A 321-nucleotide genomic window follows, 5' to 3' on the forward strand; every position below is an offset into this window, starting at 1 on the left:
TGCTTGTCAGTTTACATTACCCGATTTTTAACAATGTCCCCGCATATCACATCAGCTCTATTCTAATTTCATGGTATATCCTTTCTCTGTCGTGTCCTCACCCACCGGCATTTCCTCGTCTGCTCTTCTTCTACGATTCCCTGGTATGCCACATGTCTTTATTTTCTTGTCTTTGAATTCCCCCCCCATCGTGGACCCCTTTTTCACTTTACAACTATTATTCCTTTATTTCCCTTATGTAGCTTTATCTAATAAGTTATCTTAAGATCTTAAAACTGCAGAAAAAAAAATTCTAATTCACTTTATTGCATAGGATTATTT

Source organism: Penaeus monodon, chromosome 22 (genome assembly GCF_015228065.2).
Source record: "Penaeus monodon isolate SGIC_2016 chromosome 22, NSTDA_Pmon_1, whole genome shotgun sequence".
NCBI classification, from domain to species: Eukaryota; Metazoa; Arthropoda; class Malacostraca; order Decapoda; family Penaeidae; genus Penaeus; species Penaeus monodon.